General features: G+C 34.1%; 1 protein-coding gene and 1 long non-coding RNA gene across 4 annotated transcripts in view; one reads left to right on the forward strand and one right to left on the reverse strand.

Moving 5' to 3' along the window:
- LOC123704982 (neurogenic locus Notch protein) overlaps positions 1-12,388 on the reverse strand; it is a 127,721-nt gene that overhangs the window by 51,325 nt on the left and 64,008 nt on the right. The gene's annotated exons all lie outside the window — the stretch shown is intronic.
- LOC123705273 lies at positions 1,191-2,489 on the forward strand. Of its 2 annotated transcripts, none has more exons than XR_006753288.1 (3): positions 1,191-1,230; positions 1,688-1,882; positions 2,330-2,489. It is a non-coding gene; the product is annotated as an uncharacterized LOC123705273 (long non-coding RNA). The 2 variants fall into 2 exon arrangements; XR_006753287.1 differs by lacking the exon at positions 1,191-1,230 and adding an exon at positions 1,591-1,607.

Raw genomic sequence — 12,388 nt, forward strand, 5'->3', positions numbered from 1 at the left:
CAAAACCTTTCCAAGATTCAGTTAAGAACCAGTATTTTGAGGCGTGGGCGGCTCACGATGTCTCACACCCACACTCTGACCTCCGCGAGAGGGTATTTGTCCCGAACGATATGATGCAGTTATATACCCCTATGATAGATGGCATATAATTTGCAGGATGTCTCAATATTGCTATATTGAGACTATGCTGTTTATGCGTTTATCTCGATGAACTGAAGAATTTAAAGATAACTAGCTGCTCCGCGCGGTTTCACCCCCGTGGCTCCACTCCTGTTGGTCGTAGCGTGATGATACATAGCCTATAACCTTCCTCGATAAATGGGCTATCTAACAGCGAAAGAATTTTTCTAATCGGACCAGTAGTTCTCGAGATTAGCGCGTTCAAACAAACAAACAAACTCTTCATCTTTATAATATTATTATAGATTTAATTGGATATTTCATTACTCTTGATATTCTCTTTCATTTACCATGTAGTTAAAATGCGTTTATTACAGGAGCATTAATGTAATTGCTGCGCTAAAATCATCCGTAGGTATACCTGTATAGCTTTTCCAAGAATGCAACTTATAAATAATCTTTAAAAATAGTATGAGCTTATCTAAAATCCTGCAATTCAAGCGATCGTTGATAGCTATGGATTTATAGGGTGCACTATAATGAAGATTTAGTCCATCGTTATCCCAGGACAAAAGGTACATTATTAAAGATAATCGTCTTCAGGTAGCCGGTGTCATCTTTTTGCGCAGACGCCTTGTGGCTAGAATTAAATGCCCGTTTATGTGATATGATTGCTACAATGACTAAGGAATCCTATGGACAGGGCATATTGTTCTATACAAACAACTGATTATACAAATATCATGCATTTCGATACCGAAATAATAAAACTAATACTGTCTCTTTCTAACTAATGAATATTCTGGTATGTGAAAAAATATGACTATACGTCAGTCAGTGCTAATTCTATACCGCTTGACATTTGAAGTTAGCTCAAATACCTACTGTGGCCGGTCGCCATTTTATGTTCTCGTTAATACGATGTACATGCTCTGTCATTGCTCCGTAGTAAACATTGAAAAATATTGAATATTTTTGTGATTGTGACAAACATTTGTGTCTAAAACATATAGAGTGGTCAAGGACAAATAGTGGCATAATGCCAAAGCGCAGTATTGTGGGATGTGGCTCCGGAAAGAATGAAAACCAGAAAAGTTTGTCTTTGCACCGGTATGTATACGTTTTGACTGAAATATTAGTTATTTCTTTGCTGATTTAGTTATTTTCATGTATATTGAATTGAGGAGTATTCACAGACTATGTTCAGTGCAAAATTGTTACCAAATATAGCTTTATTTTGTATATTTTCGTTCTAGTAAAATAATGAATTTGGGTGCTAGTGATGGCATATAATATCGACATCAGCAAAATGTTCGATGAAGACGTGCGTCTCCCAAGGCTGTGTCATTAATCTTAAGAATAGTTGCTTTGGTGAATACACTTCCAAAATAACAAATGAATTTTGCCAAGAGCAGCAGAAGGAAAAATAAAACACTTAAATTTACCTAATATGAATTTTAACTTAAGTAAGATTAATCGCTTTTATAGTAGGTACTTTAAAAATGTATTTACAAATAAGTCAGGTCAGGACTAAAATTATAATAACCTAAAAATTCATTTTTTGAAGGTTACCAAGAAGTGAAAATAGAAAAGGAGAATGGTTAGAAGCAATTGAAACTGAAAATATCAAGCCAAATGTAAAGGATATAATATCATAGTATGTTCCCTACATTTCCCCGAAAGTGCTTTCAATAGAACAATGGATGTGATTAGTCTGCACGATGATGCTATACCAGTATGTCTGCCGCTGCATTCACACAGGGTGAGGTTTTTATCTGTAGACACGTGATGTCTTCCAATTTACTTTTGGTCTTTTTATTTAGATTTAGGGCTGTCATTTATAATCTAACGTTTCTCCTATTTTGAAGGAGGCCTGTGAACAAACTAAGATGGTTTTATATGATTTTTTGAGTACAAACTTGGGTGATATTTGGTTGTTGAAATGTTATTGACTGAGGGAAAGTGCAATTTACTTTAAATACATGGGGTGTTTTAAGTTATTTTTCTATTCTTTATAAATTTATATTTATAAAGCATTTCAATGCCATAAAACCAAAAATATAAATTCAAGTTCCGCTATTGTAAGCCCTAATGTTGATATTAATTTCAAACCATCAGCATTGCCCTTTTAATTAAAATCTATTGCATTTTAGTTTAAATGTAAAGTGAACAATGCTAGTTAATGTAAACTGTGACATTTCATTTCCAGGTACCAGTTGAGCCTCAAATCCCGAACTCAAAAATGAACAGAGTGTATCCGAGTGCATTCCAGGCTGCACAAAATAGTTTAGCTCTATAATTTTCTCTATTATTATATATTATTGTTTTTTTTGTCTATTATTTATAAATAAATAAATACAATTACTGTATATTGTGTTGTTCATCGTAATAAAATACTATTATATACCTATATTAGTATATATTATGTTGTTTCATTATATTACATTCCTCAAAACTGAAATTACCAAATTGTAAGTCTACCGTAATCCTTATATATATCATATATATATATATATATATAGTCATACTTAATTTTATTAATTGGCATTGTCATTTTTTCCATTTGTAATTTTACTTCTATGTTTTGTACAATAAAGTTAAAATAAATAAAAAAAGAGTGTGTGTTTATGTACACGCGTTAGAAGTTACGCGCCAAAAGAAGTATAACTTCAAAAAAAATATATTAATATTATTTTTATATCGATAAACATAATAATGTTTATCGATATATTCTCGGCACTAAACACCGCCATGTTTTGTTACAAGCAATATGGCGCCGGCCACACTTTTTTTGTAGGTATGTCACTTCCATGTGATTCCTTATTCATTGGATTGCTATAATAGTGCCAATTATCATTTTGTATTTTGTCCCGGGGATGACGTCATTTATTCCAAGTAATTGCCGTGAAAAGAGATTGAACGAAATCTTGGCAGATATTTCTGATATTGGACGCTTCGATTTTAAGGTTCAAAATCACGTTGCTATTTTAAGTAGCAAAATTGTTAGCGAAATTACAATTTTTTGCAGTACAATGAATATTGCAATATGAATGCATGCAAAGTGAATGATATATCATCTTCCCCTGTTTTTACCATTATTTGGAAATTAACACAAGCATTGATATCTATAACATTGTAAGAACAATTCCTGAATACACTACATCGTCTATAAATCAAAACACGACTTCCACTCATACCTAGAACCCGGAATACACTGTACGCAGTAACTTAATATTAACACTGTTTATCATCAATTAAACGAACATTGTACAATCTAGCCCCACCTTTAGTTCCGTTCCAGAGCAATAATTTATGTTGTCCGACAGGGGATCCCATGTCGTGGTGAACGAAGTAATAAATATATACTGCGTGTAACTGTTGGGTTATTCGATATGGCCACGATGAACTTCTAGGGTAACATAGGTTCTAACCTTTGTCCAATATGTCTCATCCAGTAAATGGTTTAGTGACTCAATGTTTTCGAATTTGGTAATCTCTGGATGACATTTCGAGTATGAAAAAGTGGTTTCTACACTGCTTTTTAGAACGATGCGTAAATGAATTTTCGGATATTATTGAGTTTCTGTAATCTTCAGAATGTAGCTTTATTTCGATAAACAGATTTTTTCTAACTTAGGTACTCATATTTGGATCAGACATCTTCTGCATATTATTATTGACCTAAATTGCACACATTGCATGCGTATTGTTCATGAAATACCAAGGCTACTGACTACTCAATACTATTACAATGTCCAAAAAAGGATAAGGAAAAATTCCAACAATAGAGGCCTCAAATCCTGCAACGGAATATGAAAATGGCTGGACATAAAGCTGGACCTCACGTGGCCGGTTCCTGGAAGCGCGCATGTAGCAGCCAGCAGGCTATCTGATGCGCATGCGCGCTATCGCGATCATTTATTGGTGTATAATTAAGATGTAGGCTAATTAGGGTTAATGCGTGATCGTGGTGAGGTTATAAATCTGTTTTGTAGGTGACTTCTGTTGTTCGTTCGTTCGTTCGTTCGTTTCAGCCGTGGGACGTCCACTGCTGGACAAAGGCCTCCCTCAAGGATTTCCAGTACGACCGGTCACCGGCGGCCTGCATCCAGCGGCTCCCTGCCACTCGGACTGTTGTATTTTCGAATATTTGTTTGATCACATGGACAAACTTGAAAGTATGTGATATATACAGAAATACCTTATTTATTTTATTATACGATTTTTGAAGTGAAACTTCTTTAGAAAACTTCTTTGAGAGTAAAACCGTACCGTCACGTCATGGAGTAACGCGACGACTTTGCTATCTTTGAATCTTGCCAAAAAAGTTTCACTTCTGACACATGTGCTCAGCACACACGTTTTGTTTATTTCATAGCACTGAATATGTATCAAAAATGGACATCTAAACTCAAATTTTTGCATGTCATTTCCGATATTTACCAAATTGTGCTACTTATCCAAAGATATTGCTATGAAACCGTTACGGAAGATGCATAAAAATGTGATTCCATCTTTTTCTCATCAGATGGCTCGACCAGTCCAATTCCTGTAGTCATTAGGCGCATATGGCAATACAGTTAGTTAGTAGAAAAAGTACTATAAGGACAAGACCATACCTAATTGCGCTTGCGCAGTTGGATGTTAGAGGGCTTCTTCTTTCCCGTTTCGATGGTTTATATTCAGATATTTGCAACACCTTTTTTTATGAAGAATTTATAAAAAAAATTGTAGTAGTAAAAAGTAGCATGCTTTTATCAACTGAAATATTAGGTAAAAACTATCTCATTCTTGCAATTTAACGGACGCTTTTCTATAAATATGTCTAAACAATAACCAATTTTACAACAAGGTTTTATGCTATACAGAAGTACCATCAAATAGACTCGCACCAATTTACGTAATAACTAGAAATATATCTCGTAAAACTTGGATACCAGTACCAGTGGTCATAAACGCTAAGATATTAAAGGCAGTTCCTGCTGAGCCAAATGCGATTCGTTCTAGATTCTATCACCATTTAAATCCTAAGTACCTTGAATGGAACTTAGCGGTAACCTGTATATGGTAATACGAACTGTCGATACTTATGAGCCGTTATTTTTATGTAAAATAGACTGTGGGATGGTGCATAAAATTCTTGATAAAGGAAGATTGATGGTGGAATTGGTTGATAAATACTTCGGTGATGGCCATAAAATGTTTGGACAGTTTTTAGAACTAGTAGATTTTAAGTTCGTTTATTTACTAAGATAAATCTACAATAAATAACAGCGCATTTTCAAAACTTTGCCTTACATAATATGGGACTCTATAGGCTACTTAAACGTGCCGAGAAAAATAAACCATTCCATATACCTTACCGCCACTTTACAACAATCCTGACCCTGGAATTTGTAAAGGTGCGTATAAATTAAGCGCGGCAGCCGCGCGAGCCAATGTTCGACCAGAGTTGACGATCATTTGCTGCGCGAGCCAATATGTAGATATATTTTAAGTTGAACGTAGTTGCCGCGCGCGGCAGGCGATCCATCACGAACATCTCTTCTGTAGGACGCCAAAAGTATAGTCATTTTCTCCTTTGATGCGGTCTCAAAAACCGACAGTGAGCGGATCGCCCCGCGGCACGTTCGAGCGCGGCAATGTTCGCGTCGCCGCGCGCGCCTATCCCGTCTACATAGTGCGCGGCCGTCGCGCGCGCCAATGTTCGATGGTTTGCCGCGCTTAATCTATACGCGGCTTAAGGCTAAATGTAAAGGTTTAAAGGATAAGCGTTGAAACTTATGGGCCTATAAACCGCGCGGTAGCCGGCGGATTTTACGAGCGCATTGACGTACATTGCTCCTTTGTAAGCATTAAATATGTCCAATTAAGCGGAACCGGCAGCAATGTAAACAGAAGTCGGTGAATTTGTTTTGCGAACATGTACTAAGTACTTATTTCGAATTGAGTCGTGCTACAATGGATGTATACGAAGAATGGTTCTATAAGCGTTGTATGTAAATTTTATAGTGGGCGTTCTTTTGTAGTTTATTTCGGATATGAATGAATCGTAAATAACGTATTTATATGTAATTTATTTCAAAATATTTTGTATAAATGACAATAGACAAGTTAAGCAGAAAATATGTTTAATAACAACAGTTAAACTAACGTTACGTAAAAAGACTCCAAAAATACCAGGTTCCAACTTTTCATGTGAATATTAAGACAGATATTGTGACATTCGCAAGGAGCATCAGGCGTTATCTTTCATAGACTATTCTTAGAACTTTCTAGAACTAGATGTAGCCTATGCGATAGGGCTTGGCGATGCTAAACATGATAAGCTGTATTGATCCTACAACGCTCGGGGCCATTATAATAAACATGATGGCTTTGTATCATATTTATTGAGCTTGATAAATAGTAAACATTATGAGGTGACTGGAGTTACTTGTGGGATACATCACGGTTTTTGTTTGTTGATAGTTGGAACAGTTTTGATATTGTTATTTTAATATAACTAGATGTAGTTCCATAGTTCTGTTTTATTAAGTTGTACTTTTATTTATTTATTGCTACTTCGGGCGAAAACAATTCGAACGTCACAAATGTTATAAAAATCTGGTCGTTTTAGATAACTAGGGTTATAAATATGGACTTAAATTGCGACGGAACTTTTACAAAGAGAAAGCTTACTAGAGCAAATATACATATTAAGATTTCAGCATTGAGAATATCTTGGCCGAGTAGGTACATAATGAAACAAATGCAAAAACCAGTGCACAGTGTACACCACATAATGTCAAAGTTCGCGTACATTCGAATCGGTATGACATAGTAATTGCAATCTAGACTAGATAGTTTAGGTGTGTCGCGATTGGTGGACGGGCTGGGCGTGGCGGTAGGGGCTGACCTCAGGTTATCTGTGTCCTTAGTGTCGCAATGCCTAATTATTGTTTGCAAATGGCGGGAAGAGATCTGTCAGATTTGAATTTGGATTTTTTTATGGTTATAGATTATGTAGGTGTTTTTTTTTTAATTTCATGGCCATGGATATATTAGTCTTTCAGTCGTAATTTGTAAGTGTAGGTGTAATTTGTATGTGTCCTTTAATGTTACAATGCCTAATTATTACGGTTTGCAAATGGCGGGAAGAGATCTGTCAGATTTAAATTTGGAGGGAATTATCATGGAACAATCTATGGTCACAGATAATAAAGTATACCTACAACATTTTAAGTAGATGCAATGTTATAATTTTGATAATAGTCTTACAGAAGTTGTTTTTTATCTGCATAATATCTGACAAATTACCTATATCCCCGTGTCTTGATTAAAACGTGCGAAAAAAAAAATATAAAATAAAATCGGGTAATATGATATGCTGTATTATAAAATAAAGGTCAAAGTATGATTATTCATGGAGTAAAACATTAATAAAAAATATTCCATTAATGCAAATAAATAATAATAAATATTTTTATCACAAATATTTCCTACAAAATAAAAAATAATATCTTAATGTTAATCTTAAATCCTAAATATAAAAATAAAAACATTAATAAATGAAATGTTAATGCAATAGTCACAACTGTTTAATAATTTAAACACAGACATAGAAAACAAAACAAATCACGATAAAACACAAACGTACAACGCCCGAGGACAATAGCTCGCAACAAAACGATTGTTCATTTGAAACTAGTAATTATTTAATAAATAAATATTAGATTGTAGTTAAAAACAATGTACCAATTGTAATTAAAAATATAAATCAATTGATAAATATTATATATTTTTGAAAATCGAAATTAAACAAACTATTTTTGGGCTATGAACCTACGTAACTATTTTATAAAAGTCGTCATTTGCTTTTTTTTTTTCAGTTCACAGATGCTAAAATAAAACTATCGCAATTATGCAATACGTCAGATCTAAATCTAGATATATAAAATTATCTGCTATAAAAATAGTTATAATATAAAGAGCTATAAACAAAGAATATATTAACTCAATTTATTCAACAACTATAACCTTACAGCGAAATCATTTCAAATCGATGCAAGTAGGAGATAAAATCTTATGAATTTAAATATGGGAAATGTGATCGTAAATTATGTTTTTATGCCATGTTTATAGACCTGATTCTCCTATAAGGGCTTAGGACGTGAGCTAAGACGGTAAATGGAAAAAACGTAGACATATTAAGAAAATAGACAGTGATTTATGCTTAGATGTTCACGTAATTGGCTGGTAATAAAAAGGTATGTGTTACCAAAAACTAAAGGTTTTATTCGCACATAAATAAGGCAAAAACAGATGCAGATTTTGGAGCAGTTACTTTAAATGAAAATGAAGAAAACGAAATTATGTTTGTAATAATAAATGTGCAAATGAGTGACTAATTCTTCCTAAACGATAATTTAGACACAGATAAATTTAAAAGTTAAAAAGAACAAGTAGAATATAAAACAATAGATCTTTCGACACAATTTAATAAAGATCAGAATTGAGCAAGATCACTCTCAAAGGTAAACTCGGATAATATATTAATGTTTGAGATAAGCGGTGCAATGATCAAGGTCTAATCGTGCGAGCTCTATCGTTTGGGAGAAAGGGACAAGCTGGGATATGAACAGCTGTTCACACGACCGTTTTTGGTGATTGAATAACCTTTCATATACCTTTATGAAGGGTCCTTTTAATTAGGGAAAGGTGTTGACTTTTTTTTCTGTAACAAGACTATGGTATGAAACTGGATCTAGAATTTTTTTTTATGGCAATATAATTTTAAATAGCCTAAATTTGTGTACGAATCTATCTAATGCTAAAAGTAGCATTTTTTTACATTTAAAGGATTTATTTCCTAATCTAATCAAATTAAAAGTAATAATTCTAATTTCCATACATTAGGATAAATATTTAAAAAATTAAAACCATAGAAACACCTAAAACGTTTTACCAGTTTAAATAATGCAAACGCGTGGATATCGGCGCACGCGTTCCCACGCACGCACACAGCCACGCGCCGCGCGTGTGTGCGTCCGTGTGCCGGACGGCGCGGGGAGGTATTTCTCTTTTTGCTGCAACATTTTGAGCTAAACAAATATGCGGCAAATCGTCTTATGTCTAGTTTGATTTGAAATTATTACTTCTGGATCAGTCTGTTTCTCCTTAGTTTCTTCTTGTGCTTCTAACAGTGGAGAATCTCAAAGAAAGGAGGATGTTCTCAATTCGACTTTAATAATATGGATTTGTTACCTTAGAACTTTCTACTGGTTGAACCGATTTTGATGACTCTGCCCTTGTATGATAGTGCCTTCCATTTGGATCCATTTCAGTTTGTCCAATCCTGGACCATATGCTGTCAATTTGATGTTTTTTATAGAATTAGTTCAAATTATTCACAACCATATGATTTAACACTAAATTATACAGCATCAACATCCGTATTTGAAAGTCGCATGTCATTCAGAGGCTGCTTTTCAAGGCTATGACATTGGGCTTTATGTCATACATCGATTGTATGATAGACAATGGACAGTCGTGTTAATACAATAACGAATGAATTTCGAAATTAAATTTGCATGTTTTAGACGCACAATCAAAGGTTAGGTACTTTTTGCACTGTTTATAAATAATATTGTTGGTTGCAAGTTATAACACAAAATAGTGGGTTCTAATAGCTATCTATTGACGGAAGTATTATTATTTTATGTATGCATTACCGAGAAATAAAGCTCGTTATGACTACGCTATATAATTATCCCACAGGAACTGTATTTGAAATAGAAACTTTTAGCAAAAACTCCCCTGAGATTACCGTTGCGTGGAAGAAGGGATATCTTAGAAAGGCATAATTGTGTTTATCGTAATGTATAAAAAACAATTGACTCGATATGATCAAGTATCCTAATATTATTTATCTATTAAAGTCACAGAACATATATTATATGTTCTGTGATTAAAGTTATAGACCTACGAATAAATTTTTATTCGCAGTAAAAAGAACGAGTATAAATTATATCTCTAGGAACTCCGTAAAATATTAGACTTACCTATAAATTACCGAAAAAGACGTCATTGCTAATTACCATAATTTTTATTGCTTATATCCGGACTATTACATACGGAAAAAATCTATTGTTATTCCCATAAAGGTACTCTTTCGTTGAGATATTAAAATTAAGACAATATTTTGCACGTATTCTTACACCAAATGGCCAAAATTTATTGTGTGAATATAACTTTATAGTTTCAAATATAACAACTAACAAGACATATCTACGCATGAACTTAACATATAGAAGGTTCATTGTTCTCTCGTGGGATCACATTTTACATCAAGTTTTAACGGGAACTGTTTTTATATTATGTTATTGTGCTCGATTACATCTTAATTCTGGGTAAGTTTTTGTTTTGGGGAAATGCAATATCAGATGCCGTGTAATTTGAGTCGTGTTGACATACGAGTTGTGAAGCTGTGTTCGAAGTTTTGGAAGATTTACTAGTAAGAACGAACTAGTAGAGAACAACTTCAGTTTTGTGTAAACAGAAAACAAATAGGACTTGCTCTGTACAATTTCAAGAGAAACAATAATGATCTAACCAGTTTAAAACTTTACAGACGAAAGATACCTATATCAACTTTCAAACAGTATATATAGATAGTGCGTTTAGTAGGTATACCAATTCAAACGAATAGATTTCCAATTGTAATATTTAATCTTCAGATGCTTTTCTGAACTACATATTACATTTACTAAAGTCACAAATAGATAGCTACAAATTCAATAAACGCCAACATAAATAACACACGCCATTTTAATACAGATTCAATTTGCACAGAGTAAAGAGTAATGGAGGTCCTCTTGACCGCTTGAGGGGATACAATATGAAATTAGAGGGATCGAGTTACATGCACGTGCATACCCATCCTACAGCTGACATGTTTACATAGCTATTATTACTTGGAACAGTTTAATTCGTGGTAAGGAATATTATGGAGACTAAAATTAGGTGCGGCTTGAGCTTAATTGTTCTGGCAGTGATATTTTGTGGCAAAACAATGAAATATTTTAGTTATTTTTATTAGAAACCATGTTTATAGCATTAGGCGCATAATAGCGTATATTTCCAGACTATATTATAATTAAGTCATTATGTAAAAATTCTCTCATTTAAAAGGTTATCGGTATTTCCAAAAGCAAAGACAAAAAGCGTGACAAATAGCAGAACAGCGAACCGCGTGTTTCCCGCCCAATCTGTATTCCGATCAGACGAACGAACGCTTACAATTTGGTGACACGAATCAAGGATAACATGTTATAGACATCAAAACTAAAGAATCAATTCTAATCGACGATAATAATCTTGTAAAAGTATCCGAGATACATTTTTTGAGATTAAAATAACTTAACGATATGTAATTAAAGGGAATGTTGTTTAACAAGCAGTGTTAAATCAACGTCATCGAAAATGTGTGTAACAAAACGCAATAACGCAACCAAAAAATTAACAGATGCGACATATTTTAAATCAAGAACAAAGCGCTGTAAATGTCATTACAAATATTTTAAGAGTCGAAAATTAAAGAGAGGCTGAGTAAAGAATGCCGTGGAAAAAAATCAAGTTTCAAAGGCGCTCGTTTTGTTCGGTAAGCGCCTGCGGGCAATCATGTCTCGCTATAATAAAGGGCTGCGCACGTCGTCTCGGCCTGCCTTTAGATTTATAGTCTCGACTTTCAAGCATCGACATCGCCCGAGTTTGTCACAACACTATCACGAATCGAACACTCGCATGCGGTAATTGCATCTGCTCTCTCCCCTATATGGCACAAAGCCGCCGAAATAATTAAACAATTGTTACGTATTCATCGCCCGATCTCAACACGGTTCCGCCATCTTTATATTAATGACGAGATATGATCGATAACATCCCAACTCGTTCAGTTTCCCAAACATGATTTAATCTGTTAAGGAAGAATTCGCGACAGCTAATTTGCACTTAACTCTAACTAAAACACGTTGTAAATATAACTACGTGATTTATTTGAAAATTGAAGAAGCTATTAAAACAGAAGATACCAGATAAGAGGATGTTACATTGATCTGCGATGGTGATACGGAGTTACAAGCCGATACTTGTTCACAGTCAAAAGCACGTGTAGTTCATTAAAGTTAATGAATCGTATAAACGTTGGGAGTGATTTTTTTGCAATTGCGTTATCTAAATCGGATTCACCAGCTCATTTCAAGCTTCGACGCGATTCTCGCAGGCCACT

The sequence above is a fragment of the Colias croceus genome, chromosome 2, assembly GCF_905220415.1.
Source record: "Colias croceus chromosome 2, ilColCroc2.1".
NCBI classification, from domain to species: Eukaryota; Metazoa; Arthropoda; class Insecta; order Lepidoptera; family Pieridae; genus Colias; species Colias croceus.